The sequence below is a fragment of the Salmo trutta genome, chromosome 4, assembly GCF_901001165.1.
Source record: "Salmo trutta chromosome 4, fSalTru1.1, whole genome shotgun sequence".
Taxonomy (NCBI): Eukaryota; Metazoa; Chordata; class Actinopteri; order Salmoniformes; family Salmonidae; genus Salmo; species Salmo trutta.
Window position 1 is genome coordinate 50,589,249 of NC_042960.1, and position 27,185 is coordinate 50,616,433.

The following is a 27,185-nucleotide window of genomic DNA, read 5'->3' on the forward strand; positions in this document are numbered from 1 at the left end:
AAACCAAAGACAACATCCTGATACTTTGCCAGCCAGAAAAGGTAGAGGAGAACAGATAGAATCAAACGCTCTCTGTGGTAAAAAATGTGGGAAGCCAATGTGGGCTATTTCATGAACTTTCTTCCTGCAAATGTTGGACTTTTGGAACCGTTTTGGCTGTGAGCGATTGTAACCCAATTCAAGAAAGCTAAGACTCTCTGGGACATGTACTTTCTGTTCCCCTCTATGATTCTCAAAGGCCACACACGACACGTTAGAATCGAGTGTGACAAAACAAACGTAATTTTGGCCCCCATAAGAATCATTTTACACCAGATGGTGCAGCCTACCTATGTATTTTTCCTAGTGGCATGCACGGTTAAGTTTCGCCACGAGAGAAAAATGTGTGGGGGGTTTGTCTTACAGTAACGTAATACTATATGCTATTATATTCAGTTATGTGAATACTATCATTGTGTGATATTGCAGACGTTGACTCAGCTTTGATCTAACGTTATTAAACAAGCATCATTCGCCAGAGTAGCCAGTTCTCTAAGAGTAGAACAGAGACTGTGCTTAAAGTAGAGCATGCAAATAACGTGATCCGCACATGCACAGCTGCTTTGGGATCTTTACTGCAGAGAAAAATAGGTCACAGAAAATTAGGATCCGCAACCACTCCGTTATTAATTTTCAGTCACTGGTCCTATTTTGACAAAACTTGTTTCCGCCCGGTTTCGAACCGGGGACCTTTCGCGTGTGAGGCGAACGTGATAACCACTACACTACGGAAACTGCAATCAATGGGCAGAAAAAGAGCCTAAAAACCTTTCCAAATTATTTGAGAGCATGCATATTCAATTTCAGTTCTGTAAATTTAGATTCCAAACCAAAAGACAACATCCTGGTACTTTGCCAGCCAGAAAAGGTAGAGGGGAAAAAATACAATGAAATGAATGCTCTGTGGTAAACAGAAGCTATCGGTACCAATGGAGAAGTTTCTGAAGCCAATGTGGCTCATTTTAGATTCTGAATGAAAGGTGAAAATATGTATTTTCCGTATGTTTAAAATAGATATTTTACAGGACGTCGAAAAAGCATATTTTCCAGACGTTGAAAAATACGTATTTTCCTGATGTTGAAAACAGGCTCATGTTTGGTTCTGAATTAAATTTGAAAAAATACTTCATTTATAGACGTCTATGTTTGGGCCAAATCAAAGCTGGTCCAGACCGGACAAAATCTGAACCAAACATAGACGTCTACGATTGTTCGAAGATTTTTTCAACCGAACGTTGGTGGAGTACCGCAGCTATGCTTCTCTCCAACAGCACCCTGGAGAGGCGCGCTGGGAATGGACAATCAACATATTTTGTGCCCCTGCCTTTGTCAAAGTGGGCACTGTTTATCACAGAGCAGCATCAGCGCTCAACTAAAAAGCCAAATATGTCACTGGTTGAGTGAAATTGTCATTGTTTTGGGGCAGAATTATGTGAGGTTTTATGTCTTGTTGTTAGAGGTGCATCATGGTCAGTTTCGCTCAGAAAATACCTCCATCGTCAATCTCCCGTCATAGGCTGCTCCTGTCTAATTAGCGGGCAGGCGGTCGCTAAAACTCTGGAACATGAACTTTGTTCCCCTCTATGGATGCACAAAGGCTGTGCAGGACACGTTAGAAGGGATTGCGACCAAAAAAAAAGCTATTTAGCCACCATATTAATATTTTTTGAGCAGATAGGTGGGCTAAACTATGTATTTTGCCTAGTGGTGTGAACGGTTGAGTTTTGGCCACATGAGAGAAAAATGTAGGTGTGTTTTTGTCTTACAGTAACGTAATACTGTAATATAATATGCTATTATATTCGGTTATGTTATGTAGAATACTATCATTATGTGATCTTGCAGACATTGACTCAGCTTTGATCTAACTTTCTAAAACAAGCCAGAGTAGCCAGTTCTCTAAGAGTAGAACAGAGACTGTGCTTAAAGTAGAGCATGCAAATAACGTGATCCGCACATGCACAGAAGCTTTGGGATCTTTACTGCAGAGAAAAATAGGTCACAGAAAATTCGGATCCGCAGGCACTCCGTTGTTAATTTTCATTCATTGGTCCAGTTTGACAAAATATGTTTCCGCCCGGTCTCGAACCGGGGACCTTTCGCGTGTGAGGCGAACGTGATAACCACTACACTACGGAAACTTAAACATAATGCTAGAAATAGAGTTAAAGAATCTCACCACGTCATTTGACTGTATGCATATCACATATTTGAAGAATCTGTTACTCTTTATAATGAATATTTATATATGTAGACTAGGGATTCATGTTAAATGTAAATTACTTTTTGACAAATCAGACAATTCGCTTCCCAATTGTAGTATTTGAATGGAGTGATTTCAGTGCCAACAGAAATTGTATTTGAATTAAATCTTTTTTAATTTGTAATGCCCAAATTGAATCATTGAATTCATAAATTGAACTTTGATATCATGATTTGAAACTGAATTAAACGGCAATGTAATTTCAATGTAATAATATTTATATATTGAGTTTAAATATATATATAGCATTAATTTTCTGTGTATCAAGTTTACAAACTATCACTTAAATTTCACAAAAGTTTAATATATTGAACTTCTCAGATATATTCAAATTCAGTTTAAATTCAGTTCTAAATTCGGATTCAAAACAAAAGACAACATCCTGGTACTTTGCCAGCCATAAACGGTTGAGGAGGGCAGAGAATCAAACGCTCTCTGTGGTAAACAGAAGTAGGTGCTGAACAATTAAGTGCTGAGCAATTAACATTAGTTATTTTTTGTTTTTTTAAACAGGCCAATATTCTACATAGTTTAGCATCGAAAACATGGGAACTACAATGACCATAATCCATTGCGCCCTACTTGTCCAATTCTAAAATTGATTAAATTATTTATTTTTCTCAATCTACACACAATACCACATAATGACAAAGTGAAAACAGGTTTAGAAATTTTTGCAAATGTATTAAAAATAAAAAATAGAAATGACTTATTTACATAAGTATTCAGACCCTTTGCTACGAGACTCGAAATTGAGCTCAGGTGCATCCTTTTTCCATTGATCATCCTTGAAATGTTTCTACAACTTGATTGGAGTCCACCTGTGGTAAATTCAATTGATTGGACAGGATTTGGAAAGGCACACACCTGTCTATATAAGGTCCCACAGTTGACAGTGCATGTCAAAGCAAAAGCCAAGCCATGAAGACAAAGGAATTGTCAGTAGAGCTCCGAGACAGGATTGTGTCGAGGAACAAATCTGGGAAAGAGTACAAAAAAAAATCTGCTGTATTGAAGGTCCCCAAGAACACAGTGGCCTCCATCATTCTTAAATGGAAGACATTTGGAACCACCAAGACTCTAGCCTACCATTTACTTTCTGAAAAAAATGTTTCCGCCCGGTCTCGAACCGGGGACCTTTCGCGTGTTAGGCGAACGTGATAACCACTACACTACGGAAACTGTATGTCTCAAATATAAATACTCGAAATAACCCTACTGCTCAAATAGCCTAATCAGTATCATACAATAGTTCACCTGTATCAAGTTTTACTTCATACCCTTTAGACCTTCAGTACTGTTGAAAGTATGGATTAATAACAACAAAGTCACGTCGATGGGTGACATGACAGCGTGGGACCTGCCCCACGGTTCATATAAAACCGTATGTCATACCGCACTGTCTCTTATTTCTACTCACAAAGTTAGTTTAGACGTATCACGCAAATTGACTGCTCCGCATCTTCCCAGGTCCAGGTAGGGTAAACAAAATTTGCTTGGCGGGTGCTGTACAACTCCCGCCAGATTATTGTAACTCTCTACCTTTACTGTGTATTGTGGTAGCTGTTGTAATACCAGTCTCCGGTTGCTATTATATTAGTTAATTTGACTTAATCAATATTGCATAAATTATTTTATATTTTATTTATTCACATTCTGAGCTGAGAGAGCACATCACCATGATGCTGGGCATGCATAACTGCTCCTCTTGTGGAGCTGAACTACAAGTAGAAGATGGTCTTTAGCTGTGCCCCGCCTGCCTAGGCGTTGGCCACCTGCGTGAGCTCCTTACTGATGCCTGCATTTACTGCTAGCTAGAGTAGAGTTGAGGGCCTGATTTTCACAGATAATTAACCTAGCGTCCGACTTTGTTCGCCAGGACACACACAGGGCAAAAACACATTTTGCAACACTACTGCAAGATATCAATTTGTCCATGTAATATTCATATGTGAATACATACTGAATTATAATTGGATGCATTTTACCGCCGTATCCTACTGTGCAGTGATTGGTTAAGACCACCCAGACGGTTAGGGCATAGTCAGTTGATCGTGGTTGGAGATAGGCGAACATGCAGTTGTAGCTAGTTAATAAAGAGTTATGTTAAGAAACATCCTGTAGTTCTGCGTTTTATTATTTGTACAAAGCGTACAAAACAAGACATGGTGTCAGAGTAAATGGTCTTAAAAGATGGATTTTTATGGAGTTCCTTCACCTCGAATGGACTGGGAGTCTACAAACTTACCCGATGCATGGCGTAAGTACAAACAGCATGTGGAGCTAATGTTCACGGGTCCTCTGAAGGAAAGAGAAGAGGAAAAATGTAGCTACCTGCTCCTCTGGATCGGTGAAAAAGGGAGAGATATTTGCAACACATGGACACTTACCGAGGCTGAATCAAAGGTACTGAAAACATACTACGATCGTTTTGAAGCATACGACTTCACAATCACTCACCGTCCAGGCAAAGACATCCCTGTCGCAGACACACTCTCCAGGAAGTTTCTTACCTACAAGGACAGCAGCCTCAGTGAAGGCATGGACATGCAAGTACACACTGTGTACAGCAACTTACCAGTTAGTGACACAAAACTGAAGGAGATCCAAGCAGAAACAGGAAAGGACTCTCAACTCACACAGCTGAGGGAAGTCATACAGTCAGGATGGCCTGAGGAGAGGAGAAAATGCCCTCAGAGCGTCTCAGAATTCTGGAACCATCGTGATGAAGTATCACAGATCAACGGAATCATTTTCAAAGGAGAGAAAATAATTATTCCTACCAGTCTCAGAGAAGAGATTTTGAGAAAGATCCATGCTGGACACATGGGCATGGAAAAGTGCAAACAGAGAGCACGGGACATTATGTTTTGGCCTGGAATGTGCAAACAAATAGAGGACATTGTTGGTAGATGCACCATCTGTCTTGAAAGACGCCCCTCAAACACCAAAGAGCCAATGTTAACTCACTGGATCCCAGACTGACCCTGGCAGGTCGTGGCAACCGATCTGTTCACCTGGAACAACGAGGACTACATCATAACAGTGGACTACTACAGCAGATACTTCAAACTCGACAAGCTTCACAGCACCACATCTGCAGCTGTGATACACAAGCTAAAAGCAGCCTTTGCCAGGCATGGCATTGTAGAGACTTTAATATCTGACAATGGGCCCTGTTACAAATCAAATGAGTTTGAATCCTTCACAAAAGCATGGGAGTTCACACATGTCACCACAAGCCCACATTACCCTCAAAGTAATGGCCTTGCTGAAAAATCTGTGCAGATTGCTAAATCACTCATGGACAAAGCAAAAGCAGACAAGAGAGACCCCTACCTCAGTCTCCTTGAATACCGCAACACTCCAGTTGACAACTTCAAATCACCAGCCCAGCTGTTGATGAGCCGCAGACTTCGCTCAACCCTTCCCAGCACCAACCAGCAGCTGCAACCTGAGGTCGTCAGCTACAATGAAATGCATGGAAAACGTGCACAGAGACAACAACAACAAAAGCGATACTACGACAGGTCAGCTAGACCACTGTCACCACTGATCGACGGAGAGTCAGTCAGAATCCAGGAGCATGGCCTCTGGAAACCAGCAGTCGTCATCCAGCCAGCTGACACTGAACGTTCATATCACGTCCGCACAGCAGAAGGAGCAGTGTACCGCCGCAATCGTCGTCACTTACTGAACACAAAAGAACAACACACTGATGAGATGAACTGTTCCCCTGAAAGAGAACGTGATGGACTAAACACACACACAGCACAACATACACCACACTTACCTGTAACACCACAAGAGCTGTTGACTGACACAGAAGCATGCTCAACATCATATCGCACAAGGTCAGGAAGAGAGGTCAAGCCCAGAGCTGTCCTCGACCTGTGAAATGTCAAAGGGTGTAGGCGGATCGCTGCCCTAAAAGAGTTCCAGACTGTAAACTTGTTATTGAAAGTTCACTTGAAATGCTTTGGTATTGTATTTGTTTGAAATGTTAAGATGTCATTTCTACAGTGAAAGCTGAGTTGCTGAGAATCCCTTGTTCTAAAAGTAACAGTATGTTGGATCATTGTTTCAGAGTCTGTTGATTCAGTTGGTGTGTTATGCAATATAAATGGTTACTTACCTTGAGTTCAAACTACAGAGCATGTATTCAAAAGAAAAGCTTAGAATATGTAAACATTTGTATTTTGTTTTAAAAGAAGGGGGATGTAATATTCATATGTGAATACATACTGAATTATAATTGGATGCATTTTACCGCCGTATCCTACTGTGCAGTGATTGGTTAAGACCACCCAGACGGTTAGGGCATAGTCAGTTGATCGTGGTTGGAGATAGGCGAACATGTAGTTGTAGCTAGTTAATAAAGAGTTATGTTAAGAAACATCCTGTAGTTCTGCGTTTTATTATTTGTACAAAGCGTACAAAACAAGACAGTCCACTCTGTTGAGTGCATGTCCACCCTGTTACATGTACATGGATAACAGGGTGGACAATAACAGGGTGGACATTCTGAGCTAAAATGAGCAGCTATGCTCCAAGTGATCGTGATGAAGCTAGGATAATGGCTGCCACTTGAAAAATAATTTGCATTGTTTGACAAATATATTTTGAAATTATGAAATTCGTATGAAATTCGATTAACGTCTTTTGTATTTTTGCTTAACAGGGTGGACATGTTATGCTTTCCCACATCTAATCATCAACATATAATGATGAAAATGTAATAGTATGAAATCTAGATACTTCCAAATTCATCACAGTTGTTTTTCCGCCAAGAAAGTGACATAATTTCCTGTTTATGATTTCATTGTAAAAAATATATATTTTCTTAAAGTGTCAGTTACCACAATGTAACTTATATAGGCCTTATAAAAAAAATACTCATCTGCCATCACTATTATGTCGATTGATTAATTCCAGGTAGTACTTTTGGATTAAAAAGGTATAGGCAGCCTAGCCAGCCCAATTTTGAATATAATCTACATTTGATCACATTCACATTTTTTCCTGACACAAATTTGAATTGAATAATGTTCCAAAAAGTGCTCAACTATCACTCTTCACTCTTAATCTCAATCCACAGGCTGGGCTCCCTGCCTGTGCCATTAAACCCCTACAACTCATCCAGAACGCCGCAGCCCGTCTGGTGTTCAACCTTCCCAAATTCTCTCACGCCACCCCGCGTGTAAAGTGGTTGTTCCACTGGATATCATAAGGTGAATGCACCAATTTGTAAGTCGCTCTGGATAAGAGCGTCTGCTAAATGACTTAAATGTAAATGTAATTACCATGGCATTTCTGTATGTTCTCTATAGTTATGTACTTTAAAATGTATCAATTGACCAAAGCGGCACATTTGGGGAAAATCCTGGCAGATTTGTGCAATAATGTAAATCTTCACTGGCCCAGTCTGAAAATGTGCACACACTGCTGCCATCTGGTGGCCAACATCTAAATTACAACTAGACTCCAATCTGAAAGTATGGCCTCTTTTGCATTTCAAAGATGGGAAGAAGATAATACAAAGACATGCATTTTTTTGTCTTTTACCAGATCTGAAGTGTTTTATTATCCTACATTAATTTCACATTGCCACAAACTTCAAAGTGTTTCCTTTCAAATGATATCAATAATATGCATATCCTTGCTTCAGGTCCTGAGCTAGTCGGTTAGATGTCATTTTAGGTGAAAATTGTAAATAAATGGTACGATCCTTAAGAGGATAATGTACACAAATGTCTATCCCAGTTAAATGATGATATTTCAGGTCTCAGTTACAAATCAACAGTGAAAGGAGTAAAGAAAACATCTTCCTCCCCGTCGGGGAATTGAACCCCGGTCTCCCGCGTGACAGGCGGGGATACTGACCACTATACTAACGAGGACTAAAATAATTTAAACCATGTTTTTTATAAAACTGGCCTGAAAATATTGTCTGCATGCGATACAGTCTTTCATTGTATCTCAAGTAACTTTTTCCTAGCACAGTCTGAAAATTTTAGCAAAGAGGTTGCGAAATGTGATTTTTAGCTAGGTTAGCTAACATATTGCCTACAAGTGGGAAGACATAGCTAACTATGTTTCAACACGCCATATTTTTGTTTAGGTCAGAAGGGAAAGTTCAACACGCCATATTTTTGTTTAGGTCAGAAGGGAAAGACCTGGCTTTATCAGTTGTCGAGTTTCATAGTAGTATCAACAATACTAGCTACCCTTAGTTGGACAAATCATGATACATGTTTTAAAAAGCGGGGATTGGAGTGGGTAAACATTCTACAAAAGAGTGAAGAACCGATAAAACAAAACATGTTATTGCATTGGCCGGGAATCGAACCCGGGCCTCCCGCGTGGCAGGCGAGAATTCTACCACTGAACCACCAATGCTTATACATACACACACATATATATATATATACACATATAAAAATATATATATATACATATATATATATATACATACTGCTCAAAAAAATAAAGGGAACACTTAAACAACACATCCTAGATCTGAATGAAATAAATAATCTTATTAAATACTTTTTTCTTTACATAGTTGAATGTGCTGACAACAAAATCACACAAAAATAATCAATGGAAATCCAATTTATCAACCCATGGAGGTCTGGATTTGGAGTCACACTCAAAATTAAAGTGGAAAACCACACTACAGGCTGATCCAACTTTGATGTAATGTCCTTAAAACAAGTCAAAATGAGGCTCAGTAGTGTGTGTGGCCTCCACGTGCCTGTATGACCTCCCTACAACGCCTGGGCATGCTCCTGATGAGGTGGCGGATGGTCTCCTGAGGGATCTCCTCCCAGACCTGGACTAAAGCATCCGCCAACTCCTGGACAGTCTGTGGTGCAACGTGGCGTTGGTGGATGGAGCGAGACATGATGTCCCAGATGTGCTCAATTGGATTTAGGTCTGGGGAACGGGCGGGCCAGTCCATAGCATCAATGCCTTCCTCTTGCAGGAACTGCTGACACACTCCAGCCACATGAGGTCTAGCATTGTCTTGCATTAGGAGGAACCCAGGGCCAACCGCACCAGCATATGGTCTCACAAGGGGTCTGAGGATCTCATCTCGGTACCTAATGGCTGTCAGGCTACCTCTGGCGAGCACATAGAGGGCTGTGCGGCCCCCCAAAGAAATGCCACCCCACACCATGACTGACCCACCAAACCGGTCATGCTGGAGGATGTTGCAGGCAGCAGAACGTAAGCACAACCCCCACAAATTTAACGTAAGCACAACCCCCACAAATGTAACATATTTACACATGTTAAGTTTGCTGAAAATAAACACATTTGACAGTGAGGACATTTCTTTTTTTGCTGAGTTTATATACTTATATATAAAAAAAATGTATTTACCATTCAAAAGTTTGTACACACCTACTCATTCAAGTGATGGAGTGCTGCATCAGATGACCTGGCCTCCACAATCACCCGACCTCAACCCAATCGAGATGGTATGGGATGAGTTGGCTGCTTTTCCAACAAGTGCTCAGCATATGTGGGAACTCCTTCAAGACTGTTGGAAAAGCATTCCTCATGAAGCTGGTTGAGAGAATGCCAAGAGTATGCAAAGCTGTCATCAAGGCAAAGGGTGGCTACTTTGAAGAATCTCAAATATAAAACATATTTTGATTTGTTTATCACTTTGTTTGGTTACATCATGATTCCATATGTGTTCATAATTTTGGTCTTCACTATTATTCTACAATGTAGAAAATAGTAAAATAAAGGAAAACCCTTGAATGAGTGAATGAGTGTCCAAACTTTACTGCTACTGTATGCCTATGTTTCGAGGATGAATGACAATGTGTGCTATGATAATATAGGAAATCTGATCTAAGTTCATATCTCTGCATAGTCATAGTGGAATGCTGAATACATGCCAGAGAGAAAATGAGTTCTGACAGAAATCTTCCTGTCTAGATAAAGGTGCTCCTCTGCTGTGTAAAGTCAGTTTCACCTCAAGATAAAAATGAACAGGTTTACAACCATAAAACTGGACTGGCCTCTTCAAAAGCAAATACCACCTAATATGTTTTGCAATGTGCATGTGCTCTTGTTCACCTGTCATTTGTGTGGTTAAGCTGATCATGTCTCTATTTCTCGCAGATATCACTCCGTGCTCTCCTATTCTGATTGCCATTCCTGATCTCTCGGCACACACCTCTATTCTCCACATTAGCGCTCTCTTTCCTCCTGTCTGTCCCTTTGTTAACCTCTTTCTAACCTTCCCGCTCCCTGTGGCCATGTGTGATAACGGGGATCCTGAGGACAAGCCCACGGCCTCCCCGTTTAGAATGAGCAGCACCATCTTCAGCACAGGCTCCAGCAAGGACCCGCTTTCAGCCAATCACAGCTCCAAGCCCCTGCCCTCGGTTCCAGAGGAAAGGAAACCCTGTAACAAGATCATCTAGATTTTCTCAGGAGCAGAGAAAGGTGAGACACGAGTCCATAGAGATGGTGCACTGGCAGGGGCTCTAAAACAGTGGTTCCCAACCTTTTTTGGTTACTGTACCACCAACTGAATTTTATTCTGCCCGGAGTACCCCTGAAGTACCCCCTCGTGCATTTTACCAATAGGCCTATGGTTTCATGAGTCTTCTCAAGTACCCCTGGTGGATAGTACCTGGGGTCCTAGTACCTCTGGTTGGGAACCACTGCTCTTAAGCATGGGTCAGCTGTCCTATTTTTATGACGGAGTGGCTGTGGATCCAAATTTCTGGACCATCTTACCGACAGCTAAAGGCCCTGACGCTTCTGCGCATGTTAGATCAAAGCTGAATCAATGACTGCAAGATCACATGGTTATGGTTGTATTCTACATAACAATATGGAATATAATAGCATAGTATAACGCAGAGATAGGCAACTGGTGGGCTTTGAATGCACTCAGATCAATTCCCTCAGTCAGGGTCTCAACTTACTGTTGCAAATTAAAATAATATAATACTAGGCTGGACAATAGAACGAGTCAAAATTCACCCAAGGCTGAAAATGGCAAAAGAACGTTGGCTAAGCTGGAACACTAGCGTGAGCCCATAGCAAATTAATGGAATCGAACATTCGCAGAGCCTGTTTTGACTAGAGTAACGCTTAGAATTCCATTTAGCTTAAATGGCACCAAAAAATGAATCCCTTTTTGTTTTACCTCTACAATCTGTTCTTAGGACGAAACTGAAAAATAACAACTTGTGTAGAAAGTAAACATCCACACCTTGATGATGCCAAGTGTGCCTACGTCTGCATAACGAGGAAGTAGGAAAAAAATTTCAGCTTTGGACCATCTCTGGTCTAGAGCTTGATGACAACGGAATACACTGCCCAGCCTTACATAATTAGAGGAGATTCTCATGATTTAAAATGGTATCAAATGTAAAAAAAAATCTACATACACATTGCGAGATATTTGGCCAAATAGACAGACATACCTATATTTCCCAATAGGAAACAATGGGACGACCTCTGAGTTCCATGAGAAATGTTTTTGTTTACATTTTAACTACAAACAACGTGGGCAGGTCTCCATTGCCAACAATAACAAAGCAGGCATTGTGACGTCGAACAACAAGCTGGGAATAGAATGTTCGGAAGGCGAGTTGGTGCCACGGTGCTCAATAGAACTAATAGGAGCTGGCAGGGTGAAAAATACCCTAAAATAAGGCCTGTTTTTTTTGTGATTACTTCAAAACCCATCCCTGCTCCTGCCACGCGTGCAGATGGAGACCCAGCCTCCAAGGCTCTAGACAGACAGAAGAAGGGCAAGATATCAGACGACGAGATCATGGACAAACTGAGTAAACACACTACATTTCTTACAATAGCAACGTGACAATTTTACTGGTAGTTATTAATATAACCCTCTTGTTAGGATAATTTATCTGTCTGTATAACTTTATCTTTGCCCACAGGAACTATTGTCAGCATTGGAGATCCCAAAAAGAAGTACACAACATATGAAAACATTGGACGGGGTAAGTTCATTTGAAGGTGGTAATTGGGGTGTATTTGTGCATGAGAAGAGGGTGTGTGTATGTGTGTGTGTGTGTCCAAGTTATTAAAAATATGTAACCATCGTCTCCACACAGGGCTTCAGGGACAGTGTTCACAGCCATTGACGTCGCCACCGGACAGAAGGTAAAGGGGAATTAAGGGTTGTCATTGGTCGACTGACCGGGGATGGATGGATTGAGGAGAATAAGTAAAAGGAAAGAGACCTTGAGAGTTGTGGAAAGATGTGCAAAGTGCGGCAGAGACTAGATACAGAAATGAGGAAAGTGTTTGAAAACTGTAAGCCTGTGTAACTTGTGTGTTGTTCACATTTAGAGCCTTTATTTTATGTGGAAATGTTGACTGTTGTTCCTTCATCCCCTCGCTCTCTCATTGCTCTGTCTCTCTGTCTGCCATTGGTTTCACCATCTGAAGTGTTTGGTGTAGACCTTACTGTGAAATGCTTACTTACAAGCCCTTAACCAACCAACTCTCAAGAAAGAGTTAAGAAAATATTTACCAAATAAACTAAAGTAAAAAATAATAGAAAGTAACAAAATAAAACAATAATAATGAGGCTATATACAGGGGGTACCGGTACCGATTCAGCGTGCGGGGGTACAGGTTAGTCGAGGTCATTTGTACATGAAAGTAGGGGGAAAGTGACTATTTATAGATGGGGAGGGGGGTGTCAATGTAAATAGTCTGTGTGGCCATTTGATTAATTGTTCAGCAGTCTTATGACTTGGGGGTAGAAGCTGTGAAGGAGCCATTTGGTCCTAGACTTGGTGCTCCAGTACCACTTTTATTTTTATTTATTTAACCTTTATTTAACAAGGCAACTCATTTAAGAGCAAATTCTTATTTACAATGAGGGCCTACCAAAAGGCAAAAGGACTCCTGTGGGGACGGGGCTGGGATAAAAAAAAAAAAAACACATTACAACACACCTTGATAGCAACACAACATGACAACAAATGGTAGCAGCACAAAACATGTTACAACAGCACAAAGGGCAAGAATGCAGAGACAACAATACACCACGCAAAGCAGGCACAACTTGTCAGTAAGCGTGACCACTTGCCGTGCGGTAGCAGAGAGAACAGTCTATGACTTGGGTGACTGGAGTCTTGGACAATTTTTTTTTATTTTTTATTATTTGACCCTTGGTGAGTTGCAAATATATTATATCTATAATTGATACAGGAATGATATCTTTACTCCAAGCAAAGTCCATGTACGTTTTTGAAATGTTTGGTTTTAGAAAATGTCCATCCATCCATCCGTCATTGACTTTGTGTGGACATTGCTCGTGTTCTGAGGCCTAGTGTGGCCAGGTGCATACTCACTTAGGCCTGAGATATAGCCTACGAATGGGCACATTGATTTTGACTGTGTGTTTTATAACAGTGTAGCTACTGATGGTCTCAGATAATGGATTAGGTCAACAAGATATCAATAGATTAATATGTATTATCATTTGAACTATACATTATTTTAGTCCGAAATATGAGCCTGCCTGGTGATTCCAGCTGGCACACAACCTCGGTCTAGGCCACAAAACACGTGGGCACAGACGGCCGACACGTGCAGAGCTGATTCTAGAAATATAATTTCTTGCATATCAAATTAACAGGAAAATGACCACCTATACACACTTTCTCAAAGCAAACTGGACCAAAGATTGTGTTGCCATCGAGACTAAAACATAAGTCTCATTGTGTGGCATGAAGAAACAACTTGGCCTAGCCAGTAAAATCAACAATCCGCTTTTGACAGTGACACTAAATGGCCACAAAGTATCTTGGGGTAGGCGCAACTGTAGCTATCCATCCCTTGTTTTGTTGGATTGAACATTTTAAGGAATGAATCTTGGTAGCAATTGCATGATGAGAAAGCTAGGTGCATGTTAATTAATTGTTTATGGTTCGTTGAACAAGCATGGGAAACAGTGTTTAAACAATTTACAAGTGAAGTTATTTGGATTTTTACTAATTATCTTTGAAAGAAAGGGTCCTGAAAAAGGGCATTTCTTTTTTTGCTGTGTGTGTGTGTGTGTGTGTGTGTGTGTGTGTGTGTGTGTGTGTGTGTGTGTGTGTGTGTGTATACACACGCATACACTGTTTGACAGCATATCATGCATGATCTTTTATGATCATATTCTACCTACCTTTGTCAGAAAAACGATAATGAATTCCCCTACCCAATATTATCTTCCCCATGATAACCAATATGTCTATCCTAGCAAAATGGTGACGTTTCAGGTATCTCAGTTACAAATCAACGGTGAAAAGAGTTAATTAAAATATTTTCCTCCCCGTCGGGGAATTGAACCCCGGTCTCCCGCGTGACAGGCGGGGATACTGACCACTATACTAACGAGGACTGAAGATTTGCAAACACAATGTGTTTTATAAAACTGGCCCGAAATTGTTTGCATGTGCTACAGTTTACAACTTCAATTAAAGTAGCTTTTTACTGGCACAGTCTGAACATTTTAGCAAAGAGATTACAAAATGTGATTTTTAGCTAGGTTAGCTAACATATTGGGGGTGTGGCTATATATGTAAAAACGAAATTCCCTGTAAGTGTGGCAAAGTCTGAAACTATTTGTAAACAGTTGGAATTTCTTGCTTTGAATATTGAGGTTTCAAAGGGTCTTTCTATAACTGTGATTGGCTGTTATAGACCCCCCTCTGCTCTAAAGCAAGAAATAGACCTCTGAACCTTTCACCTATTACTACCTGTCAGGGCAAGGAGATTGAGGTTGTAACCTCATATAAATATCTTGGAATTTTGATTGATGATGGCCTCTCTTTTAAAATGCATATTCAACAACTTACAAAAAAATTGAAGCTGAAATTAGGATTTTATTTTAGGAATAAGGCTTGTTTTTCTTTTGAAGCCAGAAGGAGGCTAGTATCAGCTACATTTATGCCTTTACTAGACTATGGGGATAATTTATATATGAATGCTTCCGCTACAAAAAGAGTGAAGAACAGATAAGGAAATGAAGAAAATAAAGTGGATGAGGGAAGCAAAACATATCAATGCATTGGCCGGGAATCGAACCCGGGCCTCCCGCGTGGCAGGCGAGAATTCTACCACTGAACCACCAATGCTTATTTCTTCATAGAAAAAGCAAGATCTATGATACGGTTTTCCATGTATGTATGTATAGTAGCAAATGTTATAAAATAATGTATCGGTCAAATGATAATACGTATTAATCTATTGATATCTTGTTGACCTAATCCATTATCCGAGACCATCAGTAGCTACATTGTTATAAAACACAGTCAAAATCAATGTGCCCATTCGTAGGCTATATCTCAGGCCTAAGTGAGTATGCACCTGGCCACACTAGGCCTCAGAACACGAGCAATGTCCACACAAAGTCAATGACGGATGGATGGATGGATGGACATTTTCTAAAACCAAACATTTCAAAAACGTACATGGACTTTGCTTGGAGTAAAGATATAATTTCTGTATCAATTATAGATGTAATTTATTTGCAACTCACCAAGGGTCAAATGACGGTACGCCATATTTCTGGTGAAGGTGCATGTGCCTCTTCTTGATAATGTTCCTGAAAACCGCATGCTGCAGGAATCGATTGCGTTTCAAATTATTTTCTTATTAGAAATTCAAAGAACTGTAATTTCCATGCATATATTTTAAACACTGCAGTCATGACCATTTTGGTGAGTAGGTCAACTTGACCTATTGTCTATGACATCATATGATCAATGCTTCTAATTGGACAATTGGATTTTGCACAGCCAAAAAAAAAAAAAATATAGTAGCTCGTCGTTCATTTTCTAAACAAATCAAAGATATTTCTCTATGTACTTGGTAAGGTCAGGACATTCTCATTTTAAGGTTTTATAGATCAAGAGTGTGTGTGTGTGTGCCAGGTTGTGGCAGACCTTACCCGCTCACTACAGGTCCTGTAGCTGTGCCAAGCTCCTGCTGGTAGAAGAGCTCTGTACACACGCACTATAATTCATTCTGTAAGATTTTCAATCGAGTAAATAACCCTAGATTTTGAAGACCCTTGATTAGGTGACAGTACAGAAAGTCAGAGTTTATTTTATAACAACAAACTGAAAATGCATCCAACGAGTTTGTAGAGCTTGATGTAGTCATTGTGTGCAAGGACTATGGGACCAAACACTACATTTTTGAATACCTTGATACACTATGAATGAATTTGTCCAAATACTTATGACTTCCTCACGTGGGAGGCATGGGGACAACTAGATACATAAAGTGCTTTCATTTCTAAGGTAAAACACTCAAATAAAGGGTGACATTCTGTACTGTCGCCCCATTTAAAACATTTGAACTCAAATTCCAAATGCTGGAGTATAGAGACAAAAATGTTAGCTTCACTGTCCAAATACAGTTGAAGTCGGAAGTTTACATACACATTTGCCAAACACATTTAAACTCAGTTTTTCACAATTCCTGACATTTAATCCTAGTAAAAATTCCCTGTCTTAGGTCACTTAGGATCACCACTTTATTTTAAGAACGTGAAATGTCAGAATAAATAGTAGAAAGAATGATTTATTTCAGCCTGTGTGTGTGTGTGTGTGTGTGTGTGACAGCATATCATGCATGATCATTTATGGTCCTATTCTACCTACCTTTGTCAGAAGAACGATAATGAATTCCCATACCCAATATTATCTTGCCCATTATAACCAATATGTCTATCCCAGTAAAATGGTGACGTTTCAGGTATCTCAGTTACAAAGGTGAATGGAGTTAATTAAAATATTTTCCTCCCCGTCGGGGAATTGAACCCCGGTCTCCCGCGTGACAGGCGGGGATACTGACCACTATACTAACGAGGACTGAAGATTTGCAAACACAATGTGTTTTATAAAACTGTCCCGAAATTGTCTGCAGGTGATAGTTTACAACTTGAACTAAAGTAGCTTTCTACTGGCACTGTCTGAACATTTTAGCAAAGAGATTACAAAATGTGATTTTTAGCTAGGTTAGCTAACATATTGCCAACAAGTTGTAGGACATAGCTAACTGTGTTTCAGCACGCCATATTTTTGTTTAAGTCAGAAGGGAAAGAACTGGCTTTATCAGTTGTTGAGTTTTAGGGGGGCACTCAAGATGGCGGAATGAGAGGGTGTTACATTTCTAGCTGAGGAACAATTTTAGGGTTTTCTCACAAAGTTTATAGTTTTAGACTAATTGCAACTGCAGTTTTTTTAATGATATATAACCATGCAATATAGCTATTTTGAATAATTTTCTAATTAATCAAACCATTGAAATATAGTTGACGATTTCCAACGAACAAGCTAGCTATCGAAAAGTTTCAGCGTGTTTAAGTTAGCAGGCTAACGTCTTCATAGCTAGTAGCATGGAATCTGGACATGACCAAACTGTTGCTGAGATAATGGATGTTGAAACTTCCAAGGAGAAAAGAGGCATTGTTGAAACTCACTCATATGCTTGCAGTGTAAAAAAGGGGGTGAATGTGATTCTTACATTTGTCCATCCAAGATGGCATAGCACTCAGACGTCCTTTGTCCTCGTCTTGTCGTGTCCCGTGTATATATATATATATATATATTTACATATTTTCTTCGCATATCTTTTTATGTATATATTTTTTTCTTCTTCTAAAAACTCAACTTCAAAACACTCTCCTGCAACCCGCCTCACCAATTGTTTTAAAAAAAAACTATTATTCACCTCAAATCTGAAATCCACAACAGAAGCTAGCCAGAGGTTAGCCAGTTCAGCTATCCTTTAGCTTGAAAAGCTATCGCCAGTTTTTGTACAACACGACTCAGGATGCCTGGTTGTTCTTTAAAAGTGCTCTCCTCACCATCTTAAATAAGCATGCCCCTTTCAAATTTTTTTAAACTAAGAACAGATATAGCCCTTGGTTCACTCCAGACTTGACTTCCCTTGACCAGCACAAAAACACCCTGTGGCGTACTGCATTAGCATCGAACAGCCCCCGTGATATGCAACTTTTCAGGGAAGTTAGAAACCAATATACACAGGCAGTTAGAAAAGCCAAGGCTAGCTTTTTCAAGCAGAAATTTGCTTCCTGCAACACAAACTCAAAAAAGTTCTGGGACAATGTAAAGTCCATGGAGAATAAGAGCACCTCCTCCCAGCTGCCCACTGCACTGAGGATAGGAAACTCTGTCACCACCGATAAATCCCCTATAATTGAGAATTTCAATAAGTATTTTTCTTCGGCTGGCCATGCTTTCCACCTGGCTACCCCTACCCCGGTCAACAGCACTGCACCCCCCACAGCAACTCGCCCAAGCCTTCCCCATTTCTCCTTCTCCCAAATCCAGTCAGCTGATGTTTTGAAAGAGCTGCAAAATCTGGACCCCTCCCAATCAGCCGGGCTAGACAAACCCTTTCTTTCTCAAATTATCTGCCGAAATTGTTGCAACCCCTATTACTAGCCTGTTCAACCTCTCTTTCGTGTCGTCTGAGATTCCCAAAGATTGGAAAGCAGCTGCGGTCATCCCCATCTTCAAAGGGGGGGACACTCTTGACCCAAACTGCTACAGACCTATATCTATCCTACCCTGCCTTTCTAAGATCATCAAAAGCCAAGTCAACAAACAGATTACCAACCATTTCGAATCCCACCGCACCTTCGCCGCTATGCAATCTGGTTTCAGAGCTGGTCATGGGTGCACCTCAGCCACGCTCAAGGTCCTAAACGATATCTTAACCGCCATCGATAAGAAACAATACTGTTCAGCCGTATTCATTGACCTGGCCAAGGCTTTCGACTCTGTCAATCACCACATCATCATCGGCAGACTCAATAGTCTTGGTTTCTCAAATGATTGCCTCGCCTGATTCACCAACTACTTCTCTGATAGAGTTCAGTGTGTCAAATCGGAGGGCCTGTTGTCCGAACCTCCGGTAGTCTCTATGGGGGTGCCACAGGGTTCGATTCTTGGGCTGACTCTCTTCTCTGTATACATCAATGATGTTGATCTTGCTGCTGGTGAGTCTCTGATCCACCTCTACGCAGACGACACCATTCTGTATACTTCTGGCCCTACTTTGGACACTGTGTTAACAACCCTCCAGATGAGCTTCAATGACATACAACTCTCCTTCCGTGGCCTCCAACTGCTCTTAAATACAAGTAAAACGAAATGCATGCTCTTCAACCGATCGCTGCCTGCACCTGCCCGCCCGTCCAGCATCCCTACTCTGGATGGTTCTGACTTAGGTATTTGTAGTTATCCACATATTCTAGGTGTCTGGTTAGACTGTAAACTCTCCTTCCAGACTCACATCTAACATCTCCAATCCAAAGTTAAATCTAGAATTGGCTTCCTATTGCGCAACAAAGCATCCTTCACTCATGCTGCCAAACATACCCTCGTAAAACTGACCATCCTACCGATTCTCGACTTCGGTGATGTCATTTACAAAATAGCCTCCAATACCCTACTCAAAAAATTGAATGCAGTCTATCACAGTGCCATCCGTTTTGTCACCAAAGCCCCATATACTACCCACCACTGCGACCTGTATGCTCTCGTTGGCTGGCCCTCGCTTCATACTCGTCGCCAAACCCACTGGCTCCAGGTCATCTACAAGACCCTGCTATGTAAAGTCCCCCCTTATCTCAGCTCGCTGGTCACCATAGCAGCACCCACATGTAGCACGCGCTCCAGCAGGTATATCTCAACTGGTCACCCCCAAAGCCAATTCCTCCTTCGGCCGCCTCTCCTTCCAGTTCTCTGCTGCCAATGACTGGAACGAACTACAAAAATCTCTGAAACTGGAAACACTTATCTCCCTCACTAGCTTTAAGCACCAGCTGTCAGAGCAGCTCACAGATTACTGCACCTGTACATAGCCCATCTATAATTTAGCCCAAACTACTACCTCTTCCCCTACTGTATTTATTTATTTATTTAGCTCCTTTGCACCCCATTATTTCTATTTCTACTTTGCACTTTCCTACACTGCAAATCTACCATTCCAGTATTTTTCTTGCTATATTGTATGTACTTCGCCACCATGGCCTTTTTTTTGCCTTTACCTCCCTTATCTCACCTCATTTGCTCACATTGTATATAGACTTATTTTTCTACTGTATTATTGACTATGTTTGTTTTACTCCATGTGTAACTCTGTGTTGTTGTATGTGTCAAACTGCTTTGCTTTATCTTGGCCAGGTCCCAATTGTAAATGAGAACTTGTTCTCAACTCGTTTACCTGGTTAAATAAAGGTGAAAAATAAATAAATAAATAAATACCTGAATACCCCAACCAAGGAGCAACTTCCAAAGAAGCTGTGAAGAACCATCCAAAGCCAGCTACAGGACAACATCGCCCGCATCCTCACGGATAAAAATCAGAGAGCGCAGATGACATCATGGATTTGGTGAAAAAGAACACTGTCAGTATCGTTAACCTGAAGAAATCGATTGATTTCAGTGCTGATAAAGTAAAAACTGAAGCAGCAGAACGCAACATTGAAAATTCAGGTTGCAAAGCAGGAGAGGAAACTCGCTGAAATGGAGTCCAAGGTAAACGAGAATGACCGGTATGGTCGGAGATGGAATCTTCGAATTTATGGAATAGCAGAAAAATCTGACGAGAACATCAAAGCAAGAGTGAAGGACATTTGCAGGAGTGAAATGTTGCAGGTTCTCTGGATGTAGTGCACCGCCTGTGTAGGCTGAGAGATGGGGGGAAACAACCAGCCACCACGTCCAGTGATCATGAGATTAATCTCCAGGACAGCGAGGGATATGACATGGAAAAGTGCTAAGAAAAATTACTATTTAAAGAACAACAACCTGAGGTTCAAGGAGGATCTGACAGTATTTGACAAAGAAGCTCGGAATCGTCTGTGGCCGATGATTGAGAGAGCAAGGAAGGAAGGAAGGAAGGGAAAAGTGCATACTTTGCGGGAGCCAAGGCTTTTGTGGAAGGGAAATTCACGCTGAAGCCTAGCTTGTGGACTGTTGGATTTATCAAGTGAGTTGTGCAGGTCAGAGTTTTATTTGCATCTGATAAAACGTTATATTTCTTGAGGAAAGAGCATTGTTTGTGTGAGAACTTTTTTATATATATTTTTTTATGGCAGGGAAACTCGCTCTAACACTTACTGTTTGCTTGATAGCTATTCGTTTTACCAATCTATGGTACAATGTTATTTGCAATTGTATGTATATATATATATAACGTAAACTCACCACATTCCGTACAAATGTGCGCAACCGCGACATTCAAACGAGGCTGCAAAGAAAACTAATGGCAGTGTTACCAACTCATTTTCAGGGTAAATTGCTCGAGGCAGGTTGATTTGTTGCTAAAAGTTGCTAAATGACGCTGTGATGTCATAACGTAAAACTGTGTCATTACGTAGAATACACAATAAACGTTGCTCAAATTGACTGGCCATCTCGGCAAAAAATGATTTGACATTTGTTCAGGTACAGACTCCCACTCTTTTCTGTAAATTTTTGATTGAGGCATGTTGATTGATGTTGTAAGTTCTGTTCAAGATCAAACAAACATTCGTGACCAACGATATTCATTGGGTTTGGCTCGTCGAATCTGGGGTGTGAACTACGTTTCTATTCAAGCGTTGATCGACATGGTAATGGCTCTATAGTATTGGAGAAAAGTTGAAAAAACTGACCCTCCGTTACATCATGACGTGTCATGCCGTAACGTACCTTCCGGAGACACCTGAAACCCCACCTCTTTAAGGAATACCTAGGATAGGATAAAGTAATCCTTCTAATCCCCCCCCCCCTAAAAGATTTAGATGCACTATTGTAAAGTGGTTGTTCCACTGGATATCATAAGGTGAATGCACCAATTTGTAAGTCGCGCTGGATAAGAGCGTCTGCTAAATGACTTAAATGTAAATGTAATGTGCAGCACGCATAAAGCAACTATTTCTGTCTTACAATCTCTCTCCACCAGGTGTAGCACTTCTCTCATCGTTTAAAAACAAGAAATGGACAGTGACGGGGGTAAGGGGGATACCGAGTCATTTTTTTCGGCATCACTGCATGGATCATAACTCTCAAAGTCTTTTGCAATTGAACTTGCGTGGTGCAAAGGACTGTTTTTTTGCAACTTGTAAGAACTTTTATTTTTGTGAGAACCCGATCCATGTGAACGTATACAAATGTAATATTCTTCATATATTGAGTCATGAAGCAGATAATACAGGGAGATGGATTATACTATTGGTAGATGTCAACCACGTTCAATTCATTGTTGTAAATATTTATGCTTGCAATAACAAGTCAAGTAACTGCATTTTATTTAGAGACATTGAGAGGAAAATAAGTAAAATGATGTCTACATTTCCATTGGCCAAAGTAATATGGGGTGGAGATTCTAATACAGTATTACATGATAATCTAGATAGATGGCCTCCTAAGGATAGCAATTCTGTTTGTGAGATAAGGAATATATGTCTAAGGTTAGGTGTTCTGGATATTTGGAGACATAAGAACCCAGATAAGATTATGTTTACATGGAGTACCAAAGATTTATCTATACAATCCCGTTTTGATTTCTGGCTGATATCTGAAGATATCGCTGACAAGGTTGATACAGTCTCAATTGAACCATCGATTTTTAACAGTACTCAAAGGGATCTCAATAAAGATAAATATGCATGGTTTGTCAACAAAAAAGTTAGTTAAGGTTACTGGAAAATTAACAAGACTTTACTAGAGAATGAAGTATTTAAGAAGGAAGTAGCAGGAATTATTGATAAATACTGGAATTGTGCCTGTGTTATGAATACGTTTGGAAGTTACTGGGAGCTAATGAAATTTGATATAAGGCTTTTGGCTATTTCAATGGGGAAAGAAATTGCTCATGCCAAGAGAGAGAAAGAATATGACATCATAAAGGAAATAATGGATTATACTAAAAAAAATGAACTAAATCATCAGGAATTACTAGAGCTATCATCATTGCAAATGCAGTTAGACTGTATCTACGAGGAAAAGGCCCGGGGAGCGTTTGTAAGATCAAGACGAAAATGGATGGAAGAGGGAGAGAAAAATACAAAATATTTCTTTAATTTAGAAAAAAGGGCAGGCAAAAAGACTTCCATATGTAAATTAATGATTAATAATACTCCCAATGAAAATCCAAAAGAAATCTATCAGCATGTTGCCCAGTTTTATCAGAATCTGTATACATCAGTCCAGTCAATTTCCAATATGGATCTTTTCTTAGACAATGTAGAAAACATTGCTAAGAAGATAGATAGTGATTTCAGTGATTTTTGTGATGATGAGTTATCTGAAATTGAGATAAAAGACTGTATTAAAAGCCTTAAGGACAATAGGTCCCCTGGAAATTATGGTTTAATAACCGAGTTTTATAAAGCATTCAATGATAAATTGATTCCTTTCATTCTTGCTATGTTTCAAGAATCAATAGAAAAAGGGGAGTTACCGGCTTCCTTAAAGCAAGGTGTAATTACTTTGATTCCCAAACCTAATAAGGATACTCTTTATATAGACAACTGGAGACCCATTAGCCTGTTGAATAATGATGGGAAATTATCTGCCCTTGTATTTGATAAGAGGTTGAAACAAGGCTTGCATCATATAGTTGATGAAGAACAATCTGGTTTTATGCATGGTCGGCACATTAGTAATAACATCAGGTTGATCTTAAATATGATTGGCTAGAATGACCACATCCTTGATGATAGTTTTCTTATGTTTGTTGATTTTTATAAAGCTTTTGACACTGTAGAACATGAGTTTATGTTCAACGCAATACGTTTGTTGGGGTTTGCTGACCTTTTTTTTTTAAAAGCAATCCAAACTTTATATTATGGTTGTACTAGCTCTATAAAATTAGCTCACGGGACATCCCAAAGATTTGATATTGGCCGTGGCATTAGGCAGGGCTGCCCAATTAGTCCATTTTTTATTTTTATTGGTTACTCAAATTATGGCTCTTCATATCAAGAAAGGGAATTTTCAAGATGTTTCAGCACTTGGCAATGAATTTAAACTATGTCAACTGGCTGATGATACCACCATATTTTTAAGAGACAGGAATGAGGTTTCTAAAGCAGTTTCCTGTATTGAAGACTTTTCCTTCGTTTCGGGTTTGAAAATGTATATCAGTAAGTCAGTCTTATTTCCACTCAAGGATTGTGTTTTACAGGAAGTATATGGTATCCCAATTAACGATAAGGTTACTTATCTTGGAATTGTTATATGCAAGGATGAAAAACAAAGGAGTGAATTGAACTTTAACCCCATTATTGAGAAAACAAAGAAGAAATTGAACCTCTGTTTGATGAGAGATATTTCATTATACGGTCGGGTTTTATTGTCCAAAGCTGAAGGATTATCCAGATCGTTTTATGTCTCGTTATCGCTTAACTTACCCCCTAAAATTGTAAAGGACTTAGAAAAGCTTCTTTATCATTTTATTTGGAGGAACAAGCCTCACTATCTACGAAAATATATTCTCACTAATACCCAAGAACAAGGTCTTGAGGTTTTAGATTTCAATAATCTAAATAATACTTTTAAAATAAATTGGATTCTAAAGTATGTTAAGAACAGTATTTGGAATGTCTTCCCTAAGTATTTATTTGACTCTGTTGGTGGTTTAGAATTTTTGCTTCAATGTAATTTTGATGTTGATAAAATCCCAGTAAAGGTGGCCAAATTCCATAAGCAGGCAATTTTAGCTTGGATGTTAGCGTATAAACACAATTTCTCTCCTCACAGATACTTTATATAGAACAACAAAGATATACGATTTAAAAATAAGTATCATTTTTTTTCATAACTGGTTTAAGAATAAGATTCTTTTGGTTGGTCAGTTACTGAATGAGGATGGATATCTACTCTCATATGGGGAATTTCTTGATAAATTTAAAATTCCAATAACCCCAAAAGAATATGCAATTGTTTTTGATGCGATTCCAAGGGGGGTTGTATCTCTTTTAAATTCCTCTGTGGTTGATGTAAGTAACATAGATTTACATGAAAATATATTCATTGGCAATATTAACATCAAAGATAAATGTAGTAACAAACAGATTAGGAATATTGTTTGTGATACAATTCCCTCAGCAAGGTTCTTTTGGTCAAATATCTATGGTGATATACAATGAGGGGAAAGCATGGAAAATTGAGAACAAATATTGTATCAGTAACAAGGTAAAGGAAGTTTAATTTAAAATATTACATAGAATTTATCCTGTGAAACATGTTTAGGAAAGATTCAAGCTGAATATTGACTATAAATGTGATTTCTGTGGAATGGAGGAGACCATTTTGCATTTGTTTTTTGGATTGACATACAGAATTTTGTTACAAAAAAAAAATGGGACCACTTGTACTATTTAATGGTTTTGATATAATGATTTATTTAAGAAATTCTGACATGGATAAAGATGTAGTATATTTATATTTAATTCAACTGCTAATAATACTAGGTAAATTTCATATTCACAAATGCAAATGGTCTAATTCAAAACCTATCTTTTTTCGCTTTATAAATTAATTTAAACAATATGGCACTACTTTAACTAAAATGAAAAACAAAAAGGCAATTAAAACTTGTTGTATTATTAATGAATATGATTTGTTTGTTTAGGATTCCTGGCAATGTAAATAGTTTGTATGTATGCTTGTTTGCATGTGACTATTCTTCTTTTGTTTGTTGATATTTGTTAATAAAAAAAAAGAAGTTGTCGAGTTTTATAATATTATCAACAATACTAGCTAGATATAGCTACTATAGCTATAGCTACTAGCTATAACAACTTAGTTGTTCAAATCATGATACATATTTTTAAAAAGTGGGGAATGGCGTGGGTAAACATGCAACAAAAAGAGATAAGGAAATCAAGAAAATAAAGTGGATGAGGGAAGCAAAACATGTCAATGCATTGGCCGGGAATCGAACCCGGGCCTCCCGCGTGGCAGGCGAGAATTCTACCACTGAACCACCAATGCTTACTTATACAACTTGTAAAAAAAGCAAGGTCTATACACATAAAACGGTATTTGACGAATGTATAGTAATACCTGTTGTAGTAGGAATACATGTTATCCACCTCATTCTCAAATCACTTTTATTAAAACACGGAAGCCAAACGCAGAAACTACAAATCCCTGCATTAACATGTTTCTGTTAGCTGATACTTCATGACAAAATACACCATATTACTGTCCTGCTAATGTGCCTGGACCTTGTAGGCTAAACTGCAGAGGGAAAACCCATGACTGACCCGAATGGTTGTCCAATTAAGCAGGCTAGATGCAGTTATTTTGAAATTAATATGCATGTTTTTGAGCAGTCATTCAAATGCCTTAGGCTATTGACTGCAGTTTACAGCAATAATAACATTCTTCATTACATTGTGTTGTTTTAGCCTAGGTAGGATACATTTATTGTTCATAAAAAAAACACAACAATTGGGTAGCATTTCGAGCTGTATACCTGAGCACTGGGAGGGAGGGCACTCAGCGCAGTCTTGGGAGTGCACAGTATAGGCAGCTACTACCTATGATTTCATTATCTGATAAACTTGTTTTTATTTCGCTGTGTAAATTGACTGGATATATTCACCGCAGTATTAAGCCTAACATTAAGCTTATGAATTATGGGCTAATATGCATACGCTTCTAACTTAGGCTATAGGCTACTTCGAGCATGTCTGTCTTCATTGTTCTGTTGCGCAATTATGCACCTGGCCTCTCCGCTGCCATGGCTATTCCTTTTAAAGCTTGTTGGACACTTATTTCGACCTCGTCCTTCTTCTCCTCCTACTACTATTAGACTATTGGAGGAGAGCTGAAGCTTG

The 27,185-nt window shown here is 39.4% G+C and overlaps 9 non-coding genes across 9 annotated transcripts; all 9 read right to left on the minus strand.

Annotated features, from left to right (window-relative positions):
- Positions 1-701: 701 nt before the first annotated feature.
- On the minus strand, positions 702-774 carry trnav-cac (transfer RNA valine (anticodon CAC)). Its single transcript has one exon. It is a non-coding gene; the product is annotated as a tRNA-Val (tRNA).
- Positions 775-2,107: 1,333 nt separating this feature from the next.
- Positions 2,108-2,180, minus strand: trnav-cac (transfer RNA valine (anticodon CAC)). The gene has a single exon. It is a non-coding gene; the product is annotated as a tRNA-Val (tRNA).
- Positions 2,181-3,411: 1,231 nt separating this feature from the next.
- Positions 3,412-3,484, minus strand: trnav-aac (transfer RNA valine (anticodon AAC)). Its single transcript has one exon. It is a non-coding gene; the product is annotated as a tRNA-Val (tRNA).
- Positions 3,485-8,130: 4,646 nt separating this feature from the next.
- trnad-guc (transfer RNA aspartic acid (anticodon GUC)) lies at positions 8,131-8,202 on the minus strand. Its single transcript has one exon. It is a non-coding gene; the product is annotated as a tRNA-Asp (tRNA).
- A 428-nt stretch (positions 8,203-8,630) lies between these two features.
- Positions 8,631-8,701, minus strand: trnag-gcc (transfer RNA glycine (anticodon GCC)). Its single transcript has one exon. It is a non-coding gene; the product is annotated as a tRNA-Gly (tRNA).
- Positions 8,702-14,635: 5,934 nt separating this feature from the next.
- Positions 14,636-14,707, minus strand: trnad-guc (transfer RNA aspartic acid (anticodon GUC)). The gene has a single exon. It is a non-coding gene; the product is annotated as a tRNA-Asp (tRNA).
- A 666-nt stretch (positions 14,708-15,373) lies between these two features.
- Positions 15,374-15,444, minus strand: trnag-gcc (transfer RNA glycine (anticodon GCC)). Its single transcript has one exon. It is a non-coding gene; the product is annotated as a tRNA-Gly (tRNA).
- A 1,671-nt stretch (positions 15,445-17,115) lies between these two features.
- trnad-guc (transfer RNA aspartic acid (anticodon GUC)) lies at positions 17,116-17,187 on the minus strand. The gene has a single exon. It is a non-coding gene; the product is annotated as a tRNA-Asp (tRNA).
- A 9,076-nt stretch (positions 17,188-26,263) lies between these two features.
- trnag-gcc (transfer RNA glycine (anticodon GCC)) lies at positions 26,264-26,334 on the minus strand. The gene has a single exon. It is a non-coding gene; the product is annotated as a tRNA-Gly (tRNA).
- Positions 26,335-27,185: the final 851 nt, after the last annotated feature.